The following is a 25413-nucleotide window of genomic DNA, read 5'->3' on the forward strand; positions in this document are numbered from 1 at the left end:
GGAGTGAGTCAGTGTGACAACAATGCAGCAAATAGCCTGCCAGCAGACAGCACACTTGCACTGCAGGCAAGGATTTCTGTAACCCCAGGGCAGGGATGGCATCTTGGCTTCCAGGCCATCCTTCCATTAAGCACATACATTACTAGGACCCAAAACTTCAAATACTAAGCTAACTCAAAACTTATGAGGTTTACACCCACCTTCAGGTGAGCTCAGAAGCTATTTGAGAGCTTCCTGTGTTGAAGAGAGCTTCCCTAGAGGCTGGGGTGCAAGTGCTTTGATTAGGATGGCAAAAATAGACCCTGGCTATAGCAGAGTGATAGCCAATACAGAAGAGCTGACCACACAGGACAAGCACCTCTCCAGATGTTTGAGGCTGTGGCACCTCAAGGTAGTCTCTGCTCTCTACTCCTCTGTACTTTCCTTTAGCAGAAAAGGCCTTCCCCAGCCCCAAGTGTTCCCCTTCACCTCTATTCCCACACTAGGTACCCTATACCTGCTGCCACAAAAAAAGCGTGTTTACCTTGATTTTATAGCAAGGCCTGTCTAGTATCAAATCTGGAAGTGAATCAAGGTTCATTCACTTAGGCTTATGTTTACTTAGCTTAGAAGTCAGTAGATTAACAGCCTCAGTGAGGAAGAGGGCAGTGTTTTGTGAAACATAAGCTGAATGAATCCAATAGCATTTATTGTCCCAGCTTCTGAAGGCCCCACCTTCAGTACTTTCCTCAACTCTTGGATAAGCAACTCTGCCACTCCTAGAAATAAACAGCCAAGTACACGTTAATTCATTAAAAGTACAGTATTGGCAGTGTGCCTTCTGTTTCACTCAGCTCAGGATCACCTCCTCCTGCTGCACTGAGCTTCCCAGGATGTTTGTACATTGACCCCAGGATATTCTCAGACTACAGTTAAAGGAGGAAGGGGAAAAGCCTCAGGTGGCATCTTTGACCTCCCTGGCATTTCTTATCAAGCTAGCAATAAGGCTAAATGCATGCTTAGAACAATGCTGCCCCTCCTTTCCTGCCAGTCATGGGAGCAAATGCTCTGCTCCAAGACAAGCCATAAATGAGTTTGGTCATCATCAAAACACTACAACAAATAGAAGCATCATGAGGAGATACCAGCTGTAATGAAGCCCTTGGAAAAGGTATCTCAGCCCAAAGATGAGCTTTGTTTCCCTTTATCATTGGGGGACAGTCAGGGTCCTCACAAAGTTGGTTCTTCTGACACAGGGGTCCCTTTCTAAAAGGCCCTGCCACACTTCAGAGGTTTAAGTGTCCCTTCTTCCAATGGTCTTACCCCTGGAAATTGATTTTGAGTGGAAATTTTCTACATTACATCAAAACTGTAGGAGCCAAGACCACTGTTAAGTCTACAGACGACAGGCTAGTGGTGGAAATTATATATATAAGACTCAAGAAGAAATCATTTCACATTCCCACCAACCCCTCTTCCCTGGTTTCCATGGGAAGGAAGCACATGCAAAAGGACCAGACAGGAACCACAGGGTGCTGCTCTATCCACACTCCTAGAGTGCATGGGTGCACTGTAACTCCATTTGTCAAGCAGTCTAGACATGCCCATGTCTCCTGGTACAGCTGTTTGGATTTACACCAAGACAGCCGAGCATTTCCCCAATAAATCCAAGCCTGAAGACCCTTAAAGACACAGAAACATCCTGAAGCACTGACCAATGGTGCATCTAGGCCAGTTCTTGAACAACAGCTACAGAAGATGCTGTTCGGGGAGAGGATGCAAGTCCAAGCACTATTCGTTTCACTTCCCTCCTAACCTATTGCATCCACAATCATTGTAGCAATGGTTTCAGAGGGTACATCCATGCCTATTCCCTTGCTATTAAGGTCATGAACACCAGGTCCATAAATAGCCTAATCTCTTTCTAAATATGCTCATATTATCTGCCCCTGTGTCTTCCCACGGGGGATTCCTTAAATGCTTTACCCACTGTGTCAGAGGAGACTCATCCATTTCAACCTGAAGGGTAAAACAATACTCAAGCCCAGGGCTGCATCACTCACCTGGAGCTCAGGAGAGATTAGATCACAGGCTGGTCTGGAACAGGTTCACCTTTTTGGCAGAAGCTTCAGAACATGAGTTACATGTCAACATACATGTTTCCTGTTTTCCATCCAACTCCCTGTACCACATACAAAAGCTCTCATCAGAAGCCACAGTTATGCCCTCTTCTCCTCCAATATGGTGGATACTGGGATTAGTGTCTAGCCTGTTGGTGGTCTTGACTGCCAAATCAGTCTTGCAGCCCCAGGAATTAGCATGGATGTTAATAAACCAGAGACTGGTTAGCTCACTGCATGGTATCAGGCCACCCTCCAAGGAGCTGAGGATTCCTTCCAGAATCCTATATACACCTTAGTCAAAGAGGTCAAGATTAAACTGCAGTCTCAGCTAGCTTTCAGGCTCTACTATTAATCAGATACCACTGAGCAAGTGCTATTTCTTTTCATCCTGTCTTCTCACCCCATTCTTGTATATCATTAATCCATGAAAGCTTAAAAATAAAAATCAGCCAGAATATTACTGACTTGACAGCCTTTTCTGCTTTATGGGTTTTCCCATCCAGACCTTCAACAAAAATAAGTATTTCCCATTCCCTTTTTCCTATTTTCCCATTTCCTTCAGGACACGCAATCACAGCCACACAGTCAGTGAGAGCTAGGAGGTCACCCTGCAGTTCTTTAAGAGCAGTGCTCCAGGAATTAGAGAGGAGCATGGCCAAAGCCTGCTATCTGCCATAGCAGAGTCTTCCCTCACAGTGGGAATACTTTACTGTCATGCCAAGGGGCTTAGGTAGTAAAATGACATCTCTTCTCACACACTGCTCATCACTATTGATTACTTGTGTGCATACACAGCAGAGAAAACTTTTGGCTGAAGATGCAAAGCACTAATGCAACTCAAAGTTGCCTGCAACAGGAAACATCATAAGCACTGGCCTGAACTATTTCTTTACTTAGGTATTTTTCATTTTGGTAGTTAAAGGAATACCTTTCAGAGCTCACCAGGTAGCTAAAAATAAATATATATGTAAATAAACATAACCATTTAGGTCCCTCATTTTCCTTTTACATCCTCCCAAGCAACCCATTTCAGCCCTATTTCCCTCCATGCCTCCAGGGACCAGCAGCTACCTCCAGTAAGTCTGGACACCTTAACCCCACTACACACCAGAGCACCTACTGCAGAAGACTTCTAACATACAACAGCCTGCTACCAAGCCAACAGTTGCTTTGCTCACTCCCTCTTTTATCTTGCCCTCCAATGCATGCACCTGCTGGAGCAGAGCAAGGTGGGGCTAATGGAGTTAATTAGCTCACATTAATTCCTTTTTGACCAATGCAGGTGTTAGCCATCCTCTCAGCCCACCCACAGACATTGTTGTCTCTGAGAGGACTTCCCCAACTCCTCACAAGCTGAATTGCGCTGCATGGGTCTCATCATATCAAGCCCAGCTGTGCCCAGGTCTCCACAGCACTCTCATACTGCCGCTCTGTCTTGTTCCTTGACTCTGGTGATTCACAGACCTCATGGCCCAGATACACTGTTTTCCCCAGGACAGTGTGGAACCAAGCAGGTGTTTTTGGACCCAGTCAACACCTCTTTCCTCAGGAAAATACAACTGTGGACAGAACCAGACCCAGGCACTTTGTAGCTGTTCCTCCCAAAACCCTCAAGAGCTGACTTAGCCCACTTAGTCTTCTGAGTTGTCTAGGATCCCTCTCCCCCACTGCATGGGCCCAGTCCATGGTTACACAGGCTAACCTATCAACCAGTGTCTAATCATGGACAGGTTCCCATGCCTATCAATAGTTTTCTGCCTTTACATTTGATCTGGTTTGGATGGGGAGAAGAAGAATTTACTATTAGATTTCTACATTCCTCTTGCAAATGATCTCCTGATCCCCATGCACAGATAATAAAAGTCTCTCCCCTATAGGTGAGCTTCTTGCTAAGTATCAAGAATCTCAACAAGAATATCTACTTTTTACACTGGAAAATATTACTTGGCATTTACTCTGTTTCCTCTGTGTTTATAGCCCTCCCATTTTGTGTTCAAGGAACTAAAGCAGGATCCTGTAATATAACTAAACTCCAGTGTTCTGTAAACAAGAAATGGAATTAGTGGTCAGGAATATCTCCCAAATACCACTAAGTGCTCTGATGCAGTGACCCAAAATATACTTGATTTCTTAGGAATAACTGATGTATTCCCAGAAAAATCAGGATCTTTTCTGGCTTTTTAACCAGAGGAGATACTAACTTAACTGCATCAGTTGGCTGATATCAAGACAGCATGTAAGGCTCATTAAAGTATTTATCTCACATCATTCCTATGAGATAGGGAAAGTCCACTCTTGCAGATGGGGAACTGTGGAGACACTAAATGACTGGTCTAAGGTCACACAAAAAAATCTGTGGTGGGAGGAGGAGAAAGGGACTCAAATAGGTCTTTCCAGGTCCCAGACTTGTCCTCTGACCTCTTCTCTATCCTCCATCTCCCAGGCAGGCTGTTGATCAGAAGACAGAGGGAGCCTCTGCCCATGTAGCTGGTCTCACAGTGATTGTGTGGAGTTTCCCCTCCAACACAGGCTGAGTCAGGAGCAGGAGCTGTGATGAACACTTCTATAAGCCCCCCTGCACATGGTGCACACCCATCCACCACCTCCTCTAGAGGAGGAGAAGTGTTGCTTGAGTTAATGGCAGAAGCAAAGGGGTGAAGAACGTCTGGAAAGCCATGTGCAGACTCCTCCCAGGCCAGCACAGCGCGCCGAGGTTAACTGGGGTTTTCCCTGATAGTCAGTTGTCAGCAGTGGAAATATGTTTGGAAATAGGTAGTGGAAATAAGTGTCCCTCTTCCACTACAAAAGGGTTATTCCTGTGTAGAAATACATGATGTTTCTTTGGGAGGTATCCTGTGTTAGGAGCTTGTGATCTAAAGAGGATGACTCCCAGGCGTGGTTGCCCCGGAGGGGCAGAGCCTGCCTCGTGGCTGAAGTACATCAGAGCTGGGTTTTCCATTCCTGCTCCCAGACACCAGGATGGGTCCAGGGCCACTGATTTCAGAGCTGGTAGAGTCCTTAGACAGAATACCCTTGGGATTGCCTCTCATCATTGGAAAATACTCACTGCTGGGGGGGAATATGCTGCAGTCAGGAAAACTGCAGAAAGTCCACAACCATGTAATCACCAGGGGTTATTATAGGATAACAGAGAAGGGTGTTAATATGAGGCACGCTGAATGTGACCGTCAGGCCTATTTAGCAATCAGCAGTGCAGAAGTTCCCCACTTCTGCAGCAATAGATGCAAACACCCACAGCAATGCTCAGCGGAGACCGTGCTTTGGACAGCATGAACCTGGAGTGGCAAAGGACACATCTGTGTGCTTTCACCTGTTGCAGTCTGTTGGCATCTCTCCTTGTGCCAGTGCAATGTCTGTCCTCTGACTTCCTGCATTAATGTCCAATTTTGCTGGTTGTCTCTGCTGAGAGTCCAAAGACAATGTTCCTTTTTTAATGAAGGAAATCCACCCCCTGCTGGAAACATTGCATCAGAAAAAAAAAAAATAGTTCTAAAAAGCAATTTTTTTTTAGCCCCTAAATTCTCAGTCTAGAGGTTGTTACTCTGAATTAATATGGGCTGTTCCTATTCTGGAATTAAAGTTATTGATCCATTCCTTGATTACTGTCATCCATCTTTGTTCCTGGACTTATTATCACCTGTGAAGGGCAAGACTTTCTAATTACAGACTGCAGTTTGCAGTCTTACTCCAGAAAGTCACCAGAAATGATCCCATCAGTATCCCAGTTGGCCAGAACATCTTTGGACCAGCTTAAGTTAACAGGAAAAATACTGCTCGAGAGCCTTCAGGTGGTAGCACTTGGAGTCAAACAGCATCCAAAGCCAGAGCAGAGGCTGAGCATTTCAGAAGTCAGGAATTCCCTTACGTTTCCCCCAGCTTCCCACAAAACCACTGAAGTCATAGGGCAGCAATAAATCCCACTTGCAGTTTCTTAGAGTAACAAGTATCTGCCAGTTTCCTGATTTATTATGATGGGAGTACATTTTTAAGAATCATTTATTATGTAGCGAAGTGGACTGATTTACTCTTAGAAACCTTCCTTGCTGGTTCCTGGGGCTGAACTGGGAGTAGCAGCAGAACCAAAGAGATATCAGGAGACAGTGCCGTGCCATGGCAGGGCTTCTGAAAAAAAACTACCGGCATGAAACACCTTGATCAACTGTTGCAACAAGTAGGAGAGGTGTGTGCCAACAAATAATTACCAGGGGCTGTTCAGAAAAGTGCTGTGAAGTCCCCTAAATAACATTCCCAACAGCAGTGTGAGCTACTGCACACAGGTTATTCACGTCTTTACAGGAAAGGATGCTGGAGGCCAGAGCACACAAATGACCATTGTTTGGAAAGAAACCCTGATCCTCTCTGAGGCCTCAAGCAACTCCACGCATGCGTGAGGAGGTTTTCACGCTGGCTGCAGGAGATCTCTTGTCAGGCCATAGACTGCCTCACCCAGCTAAGTGGGATGTGCACGCTTCAGCTGTAGCTACTTTCTGTCCTGAGCATCCAAATAGCCTACCCACGGAAAGCGCCATGGTTTTGAGCAAGTGTTTATTCATTGCTGGGCTTCACCTGGCTACGCTCTCAAGGCATGACTGGGGTACGCCTTTGGACCCATCAGTTAGACACAGCTCTTGGGAGTAGAAAATGCTGTCATTCATGTGGCAGAAGATCACCGCTTGCAAATACTTGCAGCCCTGCTGAATCCAGGCCGCGCTGGAAATCGGCTGCATTTATAAGTCTTGGCAGCTCCCGCACCCAGGAGGCCCGGAAGAACAGTTGAACTAGCACCTCAGCTCCTGTGATCTGCCAAAGGTAGCAGAAAGTCTATGTTTAATTATGCTGCTTATAAACACAGTGCTCTCGTTCTTGGGAGAACATCCCACACAATGGGAGCTCCCCCGGGTGGTGGGCAGCCTCTCTGCTCCTGTTATTGCCAGCCAGAGAAAGTGCCTGCTGCCTTCAGGGCTGCTCTAGGGAGAGGAGAGGGGAAACCGCGGCGGAGGAGCCAACCTGCCCTCAGAGCTTGGCTGAGGCTTGTGACAGGACACGCTCACCTCCTGTTCCCTGGGAGAAGTTTTGCTCGGTACTATGCTCTTAAATTTTCCAAGTAGTTTTTTGATAAGTAGATTTGAGGTTAGGTGACCAAAGCAGTTTTTTCCTTGGTAATCTTTTTTTCTTTGACGCGTCTCTCTTAAAATAGAAACTACCTAGACAACGTCTGACAGAGTCAGATGCTCTGCGTTCATTTTGTGTGATATTAACGTTGTTACTCTTTTGGGGTTTGGGGATGTTGGACTGAAGATAATTTTTGGCAAGATTTGCATCAGAGCAGTCTAATGCTGTGAGTATAGCCAGACTGCCGGAGGGCAGATGCACAGCAGTACGATTGCTGGGACTTGAGCATGCGTAGAGCTGCCTCCGTCTTAGCCCCTGCCCCACCAGCTGCCCTGGGTGGAGCTGGGGAGGTGCAAAACAGGCCCACAGAAAAAGTCTATCCACTTGATGCTCTTCTGAGGAGGGAGCATGGATGAGCCTCAACAGCAAAAATGGTGTCAAAAGAGTGGCAGGGGATTGGCAGGGTCAGCAGAGCTTTGATCATGCTGTAAGCCATGTGATGATGTGGAAAGGATTCCTGTTTTCCCTCTGGTTTCAACCTAAATTAATGTAAGTGTTCACACACAGCTGTTCTTGGACAGCTCTCCTTCAGAGGCTTCTCTCTATCGATCTTACTCTCAATTTCTTTTTTAAAGGATTAAATATTTCTAGGGATAAATGCCCAAGATGTTTATGGTTTAACTCAACGTGAGTTACTGAACGCAAAAAGCATGCTGAACAAATTCACAGAATAAAGGATATGAAAACTTTGGGGCCCTGGCAGTCTGTCCCCCGAGTGCAGACAGACAGGTAGGCTCCCAGCAGTTACCCCAGTGACTATATGCTGGAGACATCAACAGGACCTCTCTCACACAGGACCTCAGCGTGTCCTTTCCAACGTAACCTCTTCTCCAAAATAACTTATGCAAAAACAAGGACTGTATGGAGCATGTAGAGTTTGTTAAAGTGGGAGCCAAGACAACTGTGTAGAGGGATGTGCTGGCAATGGCAAGGACAGAGGAGAGGTGAGGTTAGGCACAGCACAGGAGTGCATGGAGGTAGGTGGGAGGAAGATAAGGTATTGTCTGCGCCTGCAGGAAGCAACTGGCAGTTGGGAACTGAAGCACAGAGAGATTACGTCTGCCTCCACCTTACAAAAAACATGTAATAAAGTCAGCAGCTGAATCAGAGCTGGTACTTCTCCTTCAAGACCATCGTCCCTTTAGTTTTAGTTTTGGTGTTTTTGTTATGTTTGGGATTTTTTTCATTTCCTTGAGATGGCCAAATTCATTCAGCTAAAAAAAAAAAAAGTTAGTAATTGCATCAGACTTTCAAAGCACATCCATATGCGTTTGATGACTTTTCTCATGTGACTGATTTGCAAAACAGGTATAAAGTCCAAATCCCGTGATTTCCCAGGGGCAGAAGGGCAAGGGGCCCTGGAAAGCCCATGTGGCAGCAGGGCTGGTGAGATCCCTTGCTCTTCCCAGCAGCGTTGTCATAGGCTGGGAGCGGCGAGAGCGGCACTCGCCTACACGCAGTCACGTCATGGGGTTTGCACAGGAGCAGAGGAGCTGTCAGGCAGCAGCAGACACGTCACTTGTCTCCCTTTCCTGGCCTCTGACAGCAGAAACTACTGGATCGGGTGAATTCTGCAACGGGAGTTACAGAACAGCTGTTTTTCCGGGGAAGGTCCTCTGAATCTCCCCGACATGCTCATGGGCAGCTCTTTGCGGTTCTAATTCAAACCTGATATTTCAGAGGTTGAGCCTAGGAAGAACAAGATGTTCACTCGTATACACGGAAAGCCTGGCTGTGCACATGCACAGCAACAGGGTTCTTACGTCTTTTCTCCTCTAAAAATACTATATAATCCCAAGGGTGACTGTCTTCTCCATACAGTAGAGTCTCTACCTTACACAGTTTGCTAGTCCTGTTTTAAACACCTCTGTGAAAAATACAGGAAAAACACTCAGGAAAAAAATATATACTTTTTTCTGAATTTACTCCTCAGATAACAATCCTCACAGCTCGGAAACATTTTACCTCCAAATATGCAAAACTATTTAAACAAGGAGGGAAAGATAGGTTGAATTTTTACAGACTAGGTATTTTCTTAAGCAAGCTTAATGTTGGGAGCAATGAGTAACTTAAACGCATGCTCTGCCTCCTTCAAAACTAGAACTTCCATCCCAGGGCAGTTTCTGCTTTTCCTGTCTTAAAGTTGGACGACAAGCAAACATATAAAAGTTCACTGAATAAAGCCATCCAAGAATTGTATTCTTTGACCAGATTAAAACAAAAACTTCAGTAATTTCTAAAGAAATATATTTCACTTCCAGTGCTGATGGTTCAAAACACCTCCTCCGAAAATATATATATATACTTAATTTCCTTAGCTTAAACCCAGAAATTTTACTTTAAGAAGTTTTATGCTAAAACATTATATTCTCCCCAAAATATCCAATTCAATGCCTCATAGTGTGTCTTTAGGATTATTGTTCTAGGTAAAAAGACTTTATTTAAGTCAAGTTCAACCGTAGGTCTTGAACCCTAGTTAATGGCTTTCTTTTGACAAACATTTCTAAACCACGGAGCAGAAACATCTAATGTGCCATGAAGAAATAAAATTTTTGTCGTGAATGGATTTGATACCCTCAAAAGAAGGTGCCTATACTTCAGTACCAGAGCATCCAGCTCACACCAAATGACAGAGAATTAAACATTGCAAACCTTGAAGAAAACAGCATTACATCATGAAGTGAGTATTTGTTAGCATTATGTATACTTTTGCTGCTGACAAGAAGCCAGAAAAATGACTCACATTGTTTGTCAGAGGAAGAAACTTATCACTGAACATCTTGAACATATGAAAATAAGATCTAATGAAAAAGAGAAAGAATTAGGAAATAAATACACTGGCAAATCAAAAAAAAAAAAAATTAAAAATGTAATAAAAGATAATCTCCTCCAGAAGATCTTTTAGGTCATAAAGAAGTATCAAAAGGCAAAGCAACCTTTGAGACGGTACAGGAAAAATGCCATAGGGAAAGGGCAGAGAGCAAAGCCAGCCACAAAGTCTGCTCAGTTTTCCCTCTTATCATATTTTGCATTAGGCAACACACCAGCTAACAACTGTAAATATGGTAAAAATATGTGTTAAATTAATATTTCAGGTAAAAATATTTGTTAAAAAATCAGGCACACATTGCAGACACATGCAAACAGCAGCATCTGGATTGATTCCAAGCAAATTATTGTAACGAGCTATAAAATCAGAAGCGTTTTCCCCCAGTTTTTGAATAGCAATATAAATGTCTTCTTTGACCTTCAGTAAATAGCATCCATGCCCACAAAGGACTGTCTGCTCACCTGCAGGGAGCACCCGGTATCACAACCCAACTCATCTGTGTTCATTTGACACCTGCCGGATAGAGCTGCTCCCTGGACTGAAGCCTTGCACGGCTGTCAGTAATTCCCTTGTCTCATGTTGCGTTTCAGTAAACTGAATTGCCTTTGGCTTGCAAAGGCCACTTTGCTTGTTTTGTTATTGCTGGCTGAGTTTTTTTCCTGGGTGCACTGCCGTGACATGTTTCTGTGGAAACACTGACCCACTGCCAGCTGCAGGAAGAGGGGCCTTAGGGGAAGCCTGGGAAGTGTGGGTTTCTTTGTTCCGTACTCTTATCCTCATCTTATCTCAGGATTTATAGTGCATGAAGACGAGAAAAATAATAGCTGGGGTTTTTTAATTTATATTCACATGGTGTGAAAACAATCGCTGCTCAGCTGTGAATTCACAAATGCGTTAAAGAGGAAGCCAGTGACTACTCTCATGTCACAGATCACAGACAGGGAATTCAAATGGGAGTACAGATCTTCGGAGGTGTCGCCCCCACTTCTACACACAGAGCTGTAACATCCCTCAAATGATTTAAATCAGTGGGCTTGTGCAGCTCTCAAGTGTCCGGCAGAGATCTCCAGCTGCTGACAGGTATTACACATAAATCAGAATACATCAAGGAACTACTACCTAAGTGAGAGTCGGGGCACTATTCAGAAACGGAGAAGTAGGATGGTCCGGTGAGCAACAGGCAGAACATCAGTGCTGTGCAAAGCAGTGCATATGCTGAGCTGAAACCTCACAGCTAATAAATAAAGGAGAACAGTGTAACAGCAATCTACTTCTTTACAAGGGGAAGTCTCATTAAAAAGAAAATCATGAGATTATGAATTTGGTTTATAAAATTAACCAGAGCCAAGACATGATGCATTGTTTGGATTTTTGTTGACATTTTTGATGACCATCCTCCACTATTTCTGTGAAAGTGTAGAGTAAGGCACTTAGTACATGCTCTACGCCTCTGCTTCCTGGAGAGTGACTTGCCACCTGCCTGAGACCTCCCTCCCCCAGATTTGGGATTTTTGCCCCTGGGGCAGTGCCCCAGGGCCAGGCAAGGTGGAGGTCCAGCAGAGGAACTTGGAGGAACAGAGCTGTGAGCAACCTCTGATGGAGCCCTGGACATGCTCTCACATTGATTTTGCTCTTGCAACTTCGGCCCAGGACATAACTCAGCTCCAGGCAAGGTCCTCAGCAAGGCAGTGGCACCAGCCAGCTTCCCAAAGAGACTAAGAGGAAACCTGACGGGGACATTCATGTGACGCATTTCTCGGGAGACATGGCCAGAAGAGTACAGACCCATCCTCGGCCCACAGAACTGTAGAAGAGGGCTAAGAGAGTGGACATCACTGCTCTCTTGTGGGGATGAGCCATGGGAGACCCAGCTCACAGCTCCCTGCACTGACCCTGGAGCATTGCATTGCCCAGGCACTACGGTGTCCATTAACAGGTTCATCTGTTGGTGGAGATATCATTTCAGGTACATGAACCTCTGATATCAGGTAACTTCTAGGGTCAGCTACTTGCTTAGACAGCCAAGGAATTATATTATGAGAGCACAGAGCAGGACTTGGCCCTATGGAGATCATTTCTCTGTCAGTTAGCTAGAAGAGAAATTCAAGAAGCACATGTTTTTCACTGTCTGTGTGAGATAACAGAGAACTTAGAGATCTCCACTGCATTAAATGCTACAACAACAAACAGAGAGGCAAGGAGTACCCTGGAGACCTTACAAAATCAATCAGTGACTTAAGATGCTACCAATGCTAGGTGCATGACTATAGATGTCTGCCTTTAAGAAGATGCTAAACATCCAGCCCTTGCTTACTTTCAGCCACATTTACAGGGTCTCATTAGCTCCTTCACTTATCACTAATGATAATCACTTGTTTATAGCCTAAAAAGTCAAAAAGGTGAGAAGCAACCAAACCAGAAATGAAGCAAATGATCACAGAATTCATGAGTGCCAAAGCTGGATTAGCGATGAGAGCTCCTGACTTGCGGGTTAGTCTCCAATGCCCTTGGCCACCCCAATTTGCCTCCAGAAAAGGGAGCGCAGCCTAGTAGGTAGAGCAAGGTTGACTACCCATGGGTGCTGAATCCCCTTCCTGACTCCACAGCTTGCCTTCTAGAGGAGACTGAGTGGTCCCTCTCCTCTAAGCAGGATCCCTGCTAGACTTTCTCCTCAATCGTTATAATATCCCAGTGCTACCTTTCTACAGCTGGCCCTGAACTCTGCCATCCTCAGCAATGAGCTGTGCTTCCACAAAGCCAGTTGCCATCATGAAAAAGCAGTGCAAGAGCCTCCCAAAAAGATCTGATGCAGACAAGTGAGGGTAAACAAGTTTGACCAGCCAAATATTGCTCCAGGAATGTCGCAAAACATGAGCAGCTTTGGTCCAGAATGAAGAAGCAGGCGATAAGTAAACCCACATGTCCACATGGAAACATGATAATCTCATAAAGCCAATATCCTTCCCTCAGCAGTGTAGAAAAAAACCACAGATGTTTTCTTGGCCAGGAGAGGACAAAGCAACTCTAACAGCCTGTCCAGAGCAGTTCATAACACTATATCAAATCAGTGATGCAAACCCGCTACTAAATTGGAAGCATTCAGCAGTAAGCAGAGGAGCAGTCCTCACCATGCTTCAGGTCTAATGGGAACAAAAAGAGAGGGCTGACTCTCTAATAATTGTTTTGGCAGCCAATTGCTAGTTCAAACTCTTCCCAGAACAAAATCAAACCTTCTACGGGCCTAGGAAGTGCTTCTCAGTATCAGTGTTTGTGATTGGGGGTATTGTAGGATGCTGGAGTCAAAACCACTTGGCTGAGCTGTTCCTGCTCTTCAGGAGGAGCTCAAACTCCTGAAATCACCTGCAGCTGGGCAGATTCTGGCATGGGCAGTGGATCTGGCTGAGAGACCTTTGCCTCCTGTCTTCAGGGGCCCTGGGGCTGGTTCCAAGACCAGCCCTTCGGCATGATGAGAGCTGCCCCTGTTCTGAGAAGGCTTTGTACCCACCAGGCAGCCTCAGCAGTATGGGCTGGTTGGCAGCCAGAAAAGTGCAGTGTGATGATATTTAGGGCTATAACATCCTGCAACCCATGAGGGGGTTCCCACCTCCTGCGTAAACCCGAGACCTAGAAAACCTGCCACACCAATGCACTTAAGGGACTTCGAGGCTGCAACGTTTAGCGCTGAGAAGGTTATCTGCCAGCTGGAGTGCAATCCACAGCCCTGAGAGAGGCAGTTGAGCATGGAGAGAGTTAGGCATGGGAACAGGATCTCAAACAACACGAGAAGGAAATTTAAGAGGGCTCTGATTTTAGTGATTTTTTTTCATAAATCTGTGAATTTGACTGAGCAAATTCTTCTAAGTACTCCCAATGCCTGTTGTCATTCCATTTTTATTGACAGGCTCCATATCAAACCCAGGGCAGCGTTTTGCAGGTACCAGGTGTTTGATCCTTCCCATTAGATTCTTAGGAAGGATCTTAGGAGTTGAATCTCCTAGCCATGGTGTTCAAGTTGTCTGACAAAGCTAACCACAGCTGTGACACAAGTGAGAAGATCCTTCTTAGATATCACATTGCCTGGGCCTCCCCTCGTTTCATTTTTTGTAGATGCCATCAAGTGATTAGCAGAGGTTATTCTGATCTTCAGTCAGAGGCCAAGAGACAGATGCCCAGTTTGTCCTCCATCACTTTCAGGAAGAGACTGGATTTCACTCAAGTGCTCTGCTGAAAACTGGATGGGAGTAAATGACCCAGTATTCTAATTGCCAAGAAACCTAATGCAATGCCAGGAAAATCAATCCATTTCCCTCTTGTTTCGAAGGTCTCATCTGTCTTCAAAATGACCACCTTATGCTACCTGGCAGCTGCTGAGTACTTTCCTGCTGAACCAATATACATGATTTTAGAGACGCACTTCTTAGCTTCAGAAACAAAAAAGCTTATGGTATCATTTATACATTGTTCATTTAAAGTACCCCGCTATAAATACTGCTGTGGAGGTAGCAGCAAGCACACACTTGCCCTGTGGGCCATTCTGTTTCCTCAACAGTATAAACTACTTCAGACAAACTACATAGAGAAACCTAAGAATGAAACATTCCCTTTTCAGCAGGAGTATGATATTTGCAGTCAATAGATCACATAGCCTCTCCCTTCCTGTTGCAAAGAGCATCCTGCACAGAGATTAATCATTCCTCACAAGTAGTACAACCAACTGCAGAGTTATTGGCACCTATCCCACGTCATCAAAAACAGGGAACTCTTGACAGAGCTTGAGTCATCTTCCTAATAGTTCTTTTCAGGCCTGCACTCACTACCCTGCAAGTCAGTGGACTGCTGGTTATCAGCTAACATGACTCTGATCTGTCCAGTTTAGGTTAAATCAAGCATCCTGCAGAGGGGGGATAGAATTGGCCACAATTCGGTGTGAGCTGTTCCCATCCAAGTTAGCACTGCCTCAGGGCACGTAGGGGTAAGATACTGAATCACAGCAAAATAAATTGATTCACTGTGATTTACTTTGCAGGACAACTTGATTTGTTTTCATAGTCTCTGGCATTTAGTGAGATCATTCAGCATTGAAGAGTACGAATACTAAAAATGGAAAAAGAATAAACAACAAAATCAGATCACCAGTTGATCTGACTTGTTTTTAGCACAAACTCCCCTGAGAACTCTCTTGTTAAATATAATCATTTGCTTTCCTGGCTGTCCGTTTTGAATATGCACTTATGAGGAGGGTAGTGGCAAAACACACAAATGAAGCAATGGCACTCCGCCTCTCAGATGCAAGGCTATTTTTGCCAAGAAGCTGTTACAAAATAGCCTTTTTTACAATGAAATAGGCCTCACTTCATCACCTCATTTCTTTTCCCAGATGCATTAACTGCATTTTTACTTGCATCCCAGCAAAACTTGGGTTTGTGCACAAGACAGGAAATCATAGTCAAAAGAAAGGGAGGAATAAGAGATCGAAACATGGTTTCAGCAGTGCATTGAGCCTCCTGCCCTTAAACTCCTTATTGATTGCTAAAAACACTCTTCTGAGAAGAAGCAGACCACAAGCTGAGATCCATAGCCAAACATCATTCAGTTTTGTGCGTCCTGTTTGAAAAATAAGGAAAGATTTGTGGGCAAATGGACATACCTTTGATCAGTAACTTAGATCGTAGTTTTACACAACCCCCCTTTTTAATAGGAAGCTAAATGGAAACTGAACAGAGATACAGATAGCAGTTGAGGTTTGCAATTCAGATCCTGGCTGGAGTTCTTCTCAGACAAACCATTTTGGATCAGGGAGCCTTCAACGTCCCCAAATATCCTTGGTCTAAAACCCAAATGCAACTTGACCTGAACATTTTTGAAAGATTAAAAGTAACCACTCTTTTGAGCTATATACAATTTTGGGCTTCATTTGTGGTTTGAAGAAGAACTTTGAGACGATGAAGGGAAAGAGCTTCTTCGGATACTCCCAACAGCCTTTTACAGCAAGCTAAATGACCTTACAAATCTCCAGATCAATTGCACTGAAACAAAACACATGGAAAGTTTCCCCAAGGATCAAGTAAAAGCAAATTCACAATCAAAAGATCTAGCGCATCTGTGAACACTCAAGTTAAGGTGAGAATACAAATGTCAATGCTATTCTCAGTCAGGCTTTGTCAATGATTCTCCTGTAAAAGGGTGTCAAAGGCAAGATCAGAAATAGAGATTCAGATCCAAAGGCAAGTTCTGCTCACATCCATAACTTAAATTGGGATCCATCATAAAGAAACCTCTTGTTGATTCCATTTTTAATTTCCAGTTGAGGTGGTAATTGTCAGAACAACCCTGTAGAATCAATAATTTCTCACAGCAGGTCTGTGTCTACTTATCCCTTAAGCTCATTCATAGTAAGTACACAATTTCCTTTGGCTTGGTCTGGCACTTGCATTATTGCTGTTTAGCAGTATTCCCCAGAACACACCCAATAAGACCATTCAAAAGTACTGAAGATTCTTCTTTAAGAGCATAAGTCAACCATTCAGCATGTATATGATGTTATCAGAATTTCCACCTATTTATGGTTGTGCTGGGTCCATTCATTTATTTGATGTCAAGATGATAGCAAAGCTCTTCAGCATTGCTCAAATCTTCCACGTTCTGGGGCAAGGATGCCTCAGAGGACTTGTGCACGCATTTTTTGTGTCCCATCCCAAGCTCAGAGGCTTTATGGTGATTTTATTGCTGACTGTATAACCAATAACTTTGTTTTTCACACATATATTAACCAAAAAGGATGTCAGTTTATGGGAGCAGGGGATCGCTAGTCTATGGCTTTGATTCTAACCTCAGATACTCTGTGGCAAACACCATCTTCGTTTTAAATTAGGTGCCAAAGCCAGGCTTGGTTTTCAAGCCTTTCTTGGTGCCTAAAACTGTTCATTATAACTGCATAGATTTAAAATATCCTACAATGATATCCACTTTTTTTTGATGGCCTACCACATAAGAGAGATTAAAAGGTACAGCATTATATGTTACAGTCTTAATGGTTCCAACATTATTAAAGACCTGCACTGTGCTTTTAAAGGGGGTCAAGATGGAACAATTGACACAAGTCTATGCTCTCTTATTAAGTTACTGGACTTTGAAAATCCAGTAGATTAAGTGCTGATTTAGAGGTGTTTTCTTTCTTTAAGTTTTCTACTTTTCAGTCTTACAAGTACAACTAATAATTCCATCCTACTAGAGAATTTGAAATCTGATTTTCATCTGTGGAAATTTGCAGATAACCTGTGGATTTTCTTTAACAGTGAAGAAACTGGGGAAATTGTGCCTACAGTAACTGAAGTGCACTCAAAAGGAGTCTGTCGTCTCCCACTGGGACGGGACAGAGCAGGCCGAGGACCGGTGGCTCACGTTCAAGTCCTTGGGGCATTCCCTCGTGGGTATTGCCCCCTGTGCTGGATGCAAGTTTAGCTCTGTTCTGCTTTGGCAGAAAGGTGGCATGTACTCCTTGGGAAACTTATTTGCAACTAACTGAAAGGAAGCACCAAATAACCAAGCATGTGCCTTACAGCAGTCCACTGGCATGAAGACAGCTGTTCCTGTTTCTGTCCTACAGTAACAAGGAAACCAAGTTACACTCAGCTACTGTTCTCTAAAGGCTTTACAAATGCCAGCAGTTGTCAATGAGTAGCTTTCCTGGGCCTGCAAATGTCATTCATTTTGGAGTTGCCTTTGTAAGCAGCTTTTGGGAGGAATTCAGGCATGAGCTCAGCAGCACTGGGAAACCCCTTATTAGGGAAGCCCAAACAGCTCTTCCTCAGCAGAGAGGAGATGCAGGAAGGAAGGAGGGACAGGTGCCTCGGGGCTGATAGGAAGCAGGGTCCTCCTTCCCAGAAACAGTTTCCAAAGCAGGACAGGGAGGAGGGGAGGCTGGAAGACAGGGCCAGAGAGGAAAAATGATAAATGGAGAAGCCTGCATCAGGGAGAGAGCCAACTACGTTGCAGTGAAAAAGCTACCTTGTCCCCTCCCGTGCTCCAGCGACGCTCCAATACAGCGCTGTAAATTCCATGTTTCAATCAAGCAGCAACTTGGATCCTCAGGGCTGAGCCTGCAGGAGAGATTGCATGGAAAATTTTAGCTTCTTGCCCATAAGGAAAGACTGAGACTTGTTTAGGGACTGGAGAAATGGAACTGGATAGACATATGCAAAATGATGAGTAATAAAAAGAATATGCAGAGGAAAAAGGGTTTGACCTTCTCAGACAGGAAAAGCACCGGAAAAATCTGTAGTGAAAGTATACATTTGAAATGAGGAGGCTTCTTAGTGTGCCATTTAAATTCCTTTTATGTGCCGCATAATGCACTGAGGAATGCTGTATAATGCTCTGATGTGATATGATAAGCCAGAAATTGTATGTTTTATTCCTTCTGCCATAGAGAAACTGTGCAGTAACTGTATTTATCAGGGTCTCGGCCTCCACTTGTTGCCATACGGAGTCAGGGTCCCTTATCAAAGGTGATGCAGAGATATGAAGACCCAGAGAGGAAGCATAAATTGGTGTCTTCCAAAATGCAATGATTAAATATTCTGTGGTGCTGGGCCAGGGCCCAGTCCCTTTCTATGGAATAGCCCCTTCCCATACTTCGAGGTCAAGGACCCCTGGACTACAGTGTGGCACTGGAAGGACTACCTGGCTAGTTGAGTCTGATCCCCTTCAGCCAGATGCAGCTTGTCCTGTACCCTCTGCCCAAGGGGGCGTAAGTGATGTTATTTCCACAGAACAAGCATCATGCCTGCAGTACTAAAGACTAATATACTGTAGGAAAAGAATAGGAGAGATCAGTGACAACCCTAATGCTGTGGGTCCTTAAGTGACTTGTGCAAATCTCTCAGTGAAGCTGTATCAGAGAGCTCTTGAGACCTGTTTGGTGTCTTGGTGCTAAATCAACGTCCCTCTAGATACTGTTGTCTGCATTAATGCTATATATGTGACAACAGTTCACATCACCAGTATCTGCCATGAGCAACTGCTACATAGATTCTGGAAACCTTGGACCCCTCAAGTTATGCATGAGGAATCCTGAAGTAAAGTCAGTCTTGGGATTAACATCAGGAGACAGGTCAGCTGTGCTTCTGACACTAGCAGGTCATCTGTCCACACTGACCTTGGAGCACAGCAGAGGGGGCCAGCTGGGAGGCCATGATTTGGCTTTAGGCCATAGCATGATTCCTTCTGTGCTTTTTTATTTCTCCTGCCAGGGTCTAGTTTTGAAGTTGAGATGGCTCTAATAGCCATCAAGCTGCTGTAATACCTCTGAGTAATAAAAGCTGCAGTTTTACATGCCCCAGGCAGAGCCTCTGGGCCTGACAGAGGTTTCCCACAGTGCAGAATCAGAAGAAAGGAGGCAGCACAGTACGACAGAAGCGGTCGTTTGTGTACCGTGGTCATTACTGTAACAGGATTACAGAAGAATCCATCTGGTTCTTAACCTTTAATCCTAGCTGAAGGAGGAAGCCAGGTTTGCCTGCGTCCATGCATGCTCCGCTTCTGTGCTAAGGACTTGCAGTCCAGGAGAGAGACCCTCCATCATGCCGTGCCAGAAGACTCAGAGCCTGACCACTGTCAGTTCTCTCCCAGCGCTAGGCCCGCAATGGTTTCTCAGACTGGTATCCTGCTCAAAGCATCAGAGCACAGCCGGGCATAAGAAAGAGGCCGCTTTCCCCTGGGTGACTTTGCCTGACACAAGGCTGGTGTGGCAGTGGCACACATCTGTCACCTTCTTCATGGGGATGGAAACAGGAGGTGACCAGAAAGGGCCCTACTCCTTGGCATGATTCATTCCTAGAACAAAGACACAACCTTGCCTTGGCTTGGAAGTGTCAGAGCAAAAGACTCAGAAGTACCCTGAAGTTTCCAGGTGCTGCTTTTGCACAAGAAGCAAATGCAGGCACCTACAGTCAAATTAGCAAGTAGCCTCAGACAGGGAAAACTTTAGTGCGCTCAACGGATGCTGTGGCTTGTAAAATAATTAATGTCGGACTGGTACCACGGCTTGTACAGATGGGACTATCCCTAAGATCAGCATGGGGTTGAATTTCCTGGGCCTGCTCAGGCACGACTGGTAGCACACAGGCAAGAAGCAGGCTGTCACCAGGCAAGCTCTGGGGAACACTGCGAAAGCGACTCCGACCTCATCACAGGCATCTTGGCAATGCAGTGACAGGGAGCATTATGCAGATGGCCTGAAGAGCTGGGGCTTATTTCAACACTCGCAAGCTGAGGCATCGTTCCCCTTCTACTGAAATTCAGCTCAATCAACATTGGTCTGAACTTTATGAGGCACTATTCTGCCATGTTTATACAGTTCTCCCTGAGATGTCAACATCATCTCCGATATTTCCACTGTTAATAGCCCTCTGAAGCGCTGACTTCCCTCACCATTTGGTCACGTATATCCTGAGGGTTCTGCTTACAAAGTTTCAAAGGAATTGAAGAGTGTTAAGGCATGACTGCTGGAAACAATATGCCCTACTTAGCTGAATCTGATTGCAACATCTTCCTTGAGACCAGCACCAAACAAATAAAAATAGCATATAACACGGTATGGATAAATGACTTGTCTTCAGCACTGGAAAAGCAGGTTAAAGACAGAGCTCCCACTATAAAATTTAAAGAAAAGCCCTACCATTTCAAGGCTAAGACTGTCATACCACTGCTGGCTAAGGAAAGCATGGAATTGGCATTTTTGGAATAAAATTTAAAAGGTGCTAGGGAATCTGGATGCCTGACTCTTTTTTGTCTCCTTTGAAAAACCCAAAAGCACTGTTTCCAAGGAATCCTTTGCTGCACCAGCCTGCTCCCAACAGACTGCTAACTCGAAGCATCGAGGTCACTCCTGGGGAATAAGCTGCTGTCCCTCCGAGCAGGCCCATGCACAGCTCAGCTGGCAATTTCACAGCCTGCCAAGGCATGAGTCACGTATTCACACACTATTACTTTTGTGGTAAGAGCAAGAACTTCACTTGGTACTGGTGGCTGAGAGGAAACGCCGGCCCAGGACTGGGTGTTTGGCTCTAGCAATATGACTGGGCTGGCATTGCTGGGTCACTGCTGGTGTTAGGACATGTTACCGCAATGCACGGCACAGCCTACACAGTCTCAGGTATGACTTTCTTCGCCTGCAGCTCGGGAATAATTATACACAAGAAAACATGAAGTTTGGTTAACTGACGTTAGCATTCAAAGTAGGCTGGGGAGGAACATGTTCAAAGTTCCCTTTCCCTGATGATGAAAATGAAGCAACTCCAAGAAGTTTCTAGATGTCATTTTGGCTTTGCTAAACATTTATATCAAAACAAAAATTGAAACAGTCAGAGGATACTGTTTAGCAGTAGCCTACAACTTCATGTAAGCCTTTCACTGAAGGGAATGGCATCTTACACATCCTACCATGGGAAATTCCCAAAGCCGAGGACAAGTAATAATTTGTGGGTAGGTGCTTTAAGGGAAGAAAGGCCTACAGACAAGGTCAGGACTGATCACATCATTGGTGCCAGCCAGTCCTGTAACCAGTGTTCCCACAGCAGCCATACCTTGTCCCAGTCTCCAGGAAGGAAAGACAAAAAGTAGCTGAAAATGTTTTAGGGAGCAAGAGTCGGAGTTGCAAAACCCCTGAAACAGAACTGCTCACTTCCCGAATGCATCTGCCAGGCAGCCGGCACAAAAAGGGGAACCTGCCTCAGAGGACGGACCAGGCACACTTAGAAACACTGAAAGAAAGAGGGGAAAGAGGTGAAGCAGGGCTGCAGCCATCTTTTACCGGAATTGCCCCTGCACAGCACTAGGTGCTTGAATGAAGAACAACACAGTCTCAAAGTATATGGTGTTTAACTTAGAAACAGCTCAAGGGAATGCAAAACCTTTTCAAAACAGCTGCTCTGCCTTGAGTACCGAATACAGCTAGTTCTGAGAAACTCGTTCGCATGTGTTGGCAATGTACTCTGTTTCTGTTCCACAAAGAATATTTATCTATGTAGTACAAAAGCATCAGTGAGAACAGGAAAGCTGAGAGTCCCTTGATGTTTACAGGGGCTTGTGCCTGCTTCTGGCCTCGCCTCCCTTTTCTCCCCTGCAGACAAGCAAAGGGGAGAAATCCCAAGGGAAGAGCAGACCTTCCTCAGATGCCTACTGAAATAAGCTCCTTCTGCTTGGGTGAAAGAACGCAGAAAACAAATCTTATAGGAACCAGCAATGCAAATCATATTGACTTTGGAGAGTCACCTGGTAATATCCCTACAGAAGAATACTATACGTGAATATAAAGTTAAAAACAACTCAGAGCTAACTAATGTGTCCGGGTTAGGCCCTCTAGCCATGAGTAATTGTACCACAGATGTACTCTATGGGGAAGGAAATTAAGAAAAGTGAATGTTGTGCTTGTGTCTTGGGAGTCACATTATACTGTATTGATTCAGTCACTCTTACCTGAAATTACATCACAGCCTTTTCTTTGGGAGCTTCTTTATACACAAGAGAATTGAACAATAGCAGCTACCTCTCCCCGGCACGTCTCCCAAAACAGAGGCATATAGAAGGGGAGAGTATCATTTTCACCTGTGATATGACAGTTCAAAGGGCTTTGAAAGCAAAGAAGAAGGATCAGAAGAAGATAGTGAGGAATAAAAACCTGGAGATGAACTGTCAGCATGGCCCTTTAGCCCTCGCAGAGAGAATGAGCTTGGGCGGCTGAGGGAAGCTTGAAATGGAGAGCCAAGAAGCCGTCAACCGTTCTGTCTCCTCTTACACTCAGAAAAACAGATCTGGATGATCATTCAACTATTTCCGCTTTCAAAAGAAGCAGGCTAAGCATGTAGGCCCAAGAGGATGAATGTGTCACCCTATTCACCACGGACTATGTCACCCTATTCACCACGGACTTAACGACTGCTGAGCTCTGCTTCACCCCCCTTGGCCCAGCCATCATCCGGCTTCAGAAATTTGCCTGTAGTTTCCAGTCAAACACTAGAGGGAGAACCACACTGTAGTGCTCTGGTCCCTATAAATCCCGGAGACCTTCATCTATTTATCTGTCTTCTCAGGCGTTTGTAATGCTCCAGGGAACCTCAGAACTCAGCGTTGGCGCTGCTCTTGGCATTTACTCACAGAATTGCTTGCATTTCGCACTGCATGCCCCAGAGACGTGGGGCACATCCTTCTCAGCCGGTGTAATACTCCATTTCTTTACTGATTTACACCAGCCCATGTCTTGGAAACAACCCAAGCAGCCAAAGAAAAGCAGAGAGCTCCTGCAACTCTTTCTTCTGTTCCTGATGCTCATCTCAGTTTATAAATTGTTTGCAATAATAGTTTAATAACAAAAATTGAAAATATAACTTTCCCATTGATCCTTGTACTGCTTTGCTGAGCAACAAACCCATTGTTTACCACTGAGCAAAAAGGGAAAAAGCAATTATAAGAGATGCCTAGATGAATCTCCTAGTCTGTCAATATTTCTCATAAAGATAAATTTTGCCGGTAAAAGCAGAGTTCCAGGCCTGAGAAAAAGGAACCTAAGGCTATTAATATTGATAGAAAACAGGCTGCCAGACTTGTTCAAGTAAAGGCATGTTTGGGAGTGGAAGGGCTGGGAAGAATGGGTAGATGGATAGACTGGAAGTGGAGTTCTGGGGTCTGGAAAATGAACCAAAACAAAGGGGAGAGAGGGAGGAGGCAACAGTGTTCAAGGGAAGCATTTAGAGGGGCACTCTTTTGGGAATCAGCCCCCTCAACCTGAAGTGGGACTGGGTTAATAAATAGCAGTTGTCCATCTGAAAAATGTTGGTTCTCTTTTGGGCCAGTAACCGGCATGAGAAGGCCATGTCTTTCTGTAGGAGTTCCAGGGCCAGGTGTCTGCCAGCCCCGTTCACCAGCAGCATGGAGCCATGCTGAAACCCAGACTCAGAGATCTTCCTGCTCTTTGGGAAAGTCAGGAAATAAAGACAAGCTGTACAACCTTGGCTCATCAATAAGCATGGGTCATGACTTAAGACCTCACTCCTCTGGCATGTCAGACCATCACTCTTGTGGTGTTATTCCCTCGTCTGGTTCCTCACCGGATTTTTTTTTTGCTGTAGTTCCTGGGAGTTTTGCCGATTAATACAGAGTGGGAACCTGCCCACACTCTCCTTGTTCTCCTTGTTAAACTCTCCTGTTCTCCTTGTTAAACCGTAGCAAGGAAGAGAGAGAAGTTGGGCACTATAAAACATTGTGGTGGTAGGAATAGCAATGTGGTATTGATTGTGGGTGCAGGGTGGAGCTCCTCATGGCAGGCTTTGAGACCAGAATTTACAAAATTCCCTTAGGAATACACTGGTTTACTTGATCCTTCCTGGAGCTCTTCCATAGGTGCTCTTCCAAGCCCATTTTCTGTGATTCTCTGACCAGTAAGGGTTGTTTCCAAGCACCTGGTACTGGTACACTCTACCCTGCTTCCTACTGCTGCTCTGGGCAGATTAGTCTGGAAGTCACCTGAGCATGCAAAGACCAAGGAAGGAAAAGGTTAAAATGTGAAGGTCTGGCCAAGCATGCAGGCCTATAGACCATATCCTAGTGCTGTTCTTGGTACAGTTTAAAGAGCAGAAAACTGTTAAAACCTCTGCTGTTGGATCACTAAAGGTGGGGAAACCACCCTGAGGTTGTCAGCACTATGGAGCAATGACCATCCTCCTCCTGTGGCTCGTAGAGTCACAGCCGCAACCTGTGACTGCAGCCTGGAGTGTGTCCCCATTCTGTGGGTGCTATGGGATGGTAATCCAACCCCAGCTGTCTCCAGCACCCTGAGACACCCCGTGGAGAGGCAGCCAGCACCCTGCTGCTCCTCCATCCCAAGGCCTTGCCTGCTTACCGTACAGAGAAAATCCATACCTGCACAGGCTGGGGCATGGCTATTTACATCCCTGAGAGACTATGAAATCTCCAGGTTGCTAATTTTTGTGCCTAGGGCAGGGTTCAAAGAATACTGAGGAGCCTTCACCAGAGGAAGAGTCAGAGGAGGGCTCCCCTCACCCAGGTTTGCTCTGGTGCAAGTCTTTTCCCCTGCAGAGGCAGAGGAGCTCTTGCAGCTCCCCACTCTGTAGACAGGTTGCAAGAACAGACTAGAAAGAGCAGAGACGTGCTGGGGAAGGTGGAAACATTTTCTCATAAATACGCTACCACCGTTCCTCCAGGAAAACCTTACCAGCAGGAGCCAGCCCTGCAAAGGTCACCCATGCTGCCCTTCCCCTCTCCTTTCCCAGC

At 45.2% G+C, this 25413-nt stretch overlaps 1 long non-coding RNA gene across 1 annotated transcript in view; it reads right to left on the bottom strand.

The window, feature by feature from the left end:
- Positions 1-25413, bottom strand: part of LOC138061719 (uncharacterized) — a 45509-nt gene that overhangs the window by 8894 nt on the left and 11202 nt on the right. The window contains exon 2 of the long non-coding RNA XR_011135632.1: positions 18133-18224. This is a non-coding gene — a long non-coding RNA (uncharacterized lncRNA). The remainder of the gene's footprint in view (positions 1-18132; positions 18225-25413) is intronic.

The sequence above is a fragment of the Struthio camelus genome, chromosome 20 (assembly GCF_040807025.1).
Source record: "Struthio camelus isolate bStrCam1 chromosome 20, bStrCam1.hap1, whole genome shotgun sequence".
In the NCBI taxonomy this organism is placed as follows: domain Eukaryota; kingdom Metazoa; phylum Chordata; class Aves; order Struthioniformes; family Struthionidae; genus Struthio; species Struthio camelus.